General features: G+C 43.4%; 1 pseudogene across 1 annotated transcript; it reads left to right on the top strand.

Annotated features, from left to right (window-relative positions):
* Nucleotides 1–737: 737 nt before the first annotated feature.
* LOC311230822 (eukaryotic translation initiation factor 5-like) lies at nucleotides 738–2,378 on the top strand (annotated as a pseudogene). The gene is made up of 2 exons: nucleotides 738–1,804; nucleotides 2,154–2,378. The product of its transcript is annotated as a eukaryotic translation initiation factor 5-like (transcript).
* Nucleotides 2,379–2,636: the final 258 nt, after the last annotated feature.

Here is a 2,636-nt window from a genome sequence, read left to right as displayed (position 1 = left end):
GCGAAGGCTTCTAGGAATTCCTGGAGAACAGCACAGAGAAAAAGGCAGCAGCAGCAGCAACGGGGAAAAACACCAGAGACAAATCAAGACGATCCAACAACTTAGGGTGGGGAAAACGGGGTATAAATAATGAGGGATCGATTGATTGAAAAGCGTGGGGAAGTGAGAGAACCAATCAGCGACGTCTCTGATGACGTCAAACGGGGAGAAACGTGTGAACGAGGGGATAGAACCAATTGACAGAAAATGAAAGAAAACAAAGCGAGGGTGGTTAAAGGAACAGAACGAGTGAGAGAGCAAGGACAGAAACCTCACAGAAGAAGAAGAACAGGCAGTGTGCATCTTGAAACAGGACTGAACAGGACTGAACAGATAGACTAAACAACCTTGTGTGTGCCTGAACAGTGCAACTGCGCACATACAATCATGGTTACATTAAATCCAGCGCTCATGTGGACGGGGCCTCGACTGGTAGTGGTCCCCAGATCCCAGAGGATGCTCCAGAGAACTCCTGTTCGACAGACCAGTTCACCTGTCGCCATCCAGCCTTTGGACTTATCTTGGGATAACGAGAAAAGAAAAAGCATCTTGCTATTTTTTTTTAAATCGACATCAAACAACCAGTCATCCAAAACCCTTCACTGCGCCTCTTGGACGATCAGCGTTGTGTTTATGTCTTTGTTTCGCGAAAAAGAGCTGTTGCACAGCTGTCGGAACCTGTGTGGTGGAACTTTGACTTATAATACTGCTAATATCCAGCCAAGATGTCTGTCAACGTCAACCGCAGCGTGTCAGACCAGTTCTATCACTACAAAATGCCCTGTGTGATTGCCAAGGTTGAAGGCAAAGGGAATGGAATCAAGGCGGTCATTGTCAACATGGGTGATGTTGCGAAGTCATTGAACAGGCCTCCAACATACCCAACCAAGTTTTTTGGGTGTGAACTTGGTGCCCAGACCCAGTTTGATGTCAAGAATGACCGCTACATCGTCAATGGATCCAACAAGGCCAACAAGTTGCAAGACAAGCTTGATGGGTTCATAAAAAAATGTGTGCTGTGTCCCAAGTGTGATAACCCTGAAACTGATTTGCATGTCAATCCCAAGAAACAAACCATCGGCAACTCCTGTAAGGCCTGTGGATTCCGCGGCATGCTAGACATGAGACACAAACTCTGCACCTTCATCCTCAAAAACCCACCAGAGGCCACTGATAGTGGAGCCGTGACCATCAAGAAGGACAAAGACGGCTCTGGCAGCGGAGAGCAAGAAAATGATAACGACATAGATGCCCCAGATGCTGTGGATAGAGATGATGACGACGAGGACTGGGCTGAGGAGACCACGGAGGAGGCGCAGAGACGACGAATGGAGGAGATCAGTGACCACGCCAAGACCCTCACCCTCAGTGAGGATCTGGAGAAACCGCTGGAGGAGGAGAGGGTTAACTTGTTCTTCAACTTTGTGAAGCAAAAGAAGGAGAGCAAATCCATTGATGCGGCCGATAAGGACATCTTGGCGGAGGCGGAGCGTCTGGACGTGATGGCCATGGGACCCCTCATCCTCAGCGAGCTGCTCGACGAGAACATCCGCGACCAGATTAAGAAATACAAACGCCACTTCCTGAGGTTCTGTCACAACAACAAGGAGGCCCAGAAGTATCTGCTGTGTGGCTTTGAGTGTGTGGTGAAGCTCTACCAGACGCAGCTGCTGCCCGAGTGCCCATCATACTCAAAGACCTGTACGACGCAGACTTGCTGGAGGAGGATGTCATATTCGCTTGGGCAGAGAAGGTTTCTAAGAAGATTTTATATTTTAATGGATTGTGATTGTGAATTTAACTGTTTTTAAATTGTTGTACGGCGACATTGAGTGCCTTGAAAGGCGCCTTATAAATAAAATGCATTATTATTATTATTATTATTATTATTATTATTATTATTATTATTATTATTATTATTATTATTATTATTATTATTATTATTATTATTATTATTATTATTATTATTATTATTATTATTATTATTATTATTATTATTATTATTATTATTATTATTATTATTATTATTATTATTATTATTATTATTATTATTATTATTATTATTATTATTATTATTATTATTATTATTATTATTATTATTATTATTATTTAAGTATGTCTCCAAGGAGCTCGCCAAAGAGATCCATGCCAAGGCTGCCCCATTCGTCAAGTGGCTAAAAGAAGCGGAGGAAGAGAGTGAGGGCAGTGAAGAGGAGGAGGAAGATGAGAGTGTGGAGGTCGGCTACTCTTCCTCTGCCCGCAAGCTCAAAGTGGAGACTGTGAAGCCGAAGAAACCTGGGAAAGAGGAGGAACTAGACATTGATATTGATGCAATTTAATCAAATAAAAAAATAATGACTTTGAGATGCTTCCTTGTGTTGTGGTTTTCACTCAACTCACACAGTGGCCCATTCTGTGGCTGGCCTTTGCTCCCCCTTCATTCCCGCCTTGCCCCCCCCACACCCCTCCCCGCTTTGTGGCATGATTTAAAATAGCGCTTTACTTGCTGCTGTAATTATAAAATGATGTATTCAACCGATGAAACAAAAGTTGCTTTTAGGGGGTTTTAATCAAAATGGGGATCATTTTGAGTGCAC

This window comes from Notolepis coatsorum (assembly GCF_963971535.1).
Source record: "Notolepis coatsorum genome assembly, chromosome: 6".
Taxonomy (NCBI): Eukaryota; Metazoa; Chordata; class Actinopteri; order Aulopiformes; family Paralepididae; genus Notolepis; species Notolepis coatsorum.
Note: the sequence above shows the minus strand (reverse complement) of the source record. Positions and strands in the feature narration are given on the sequence as shown.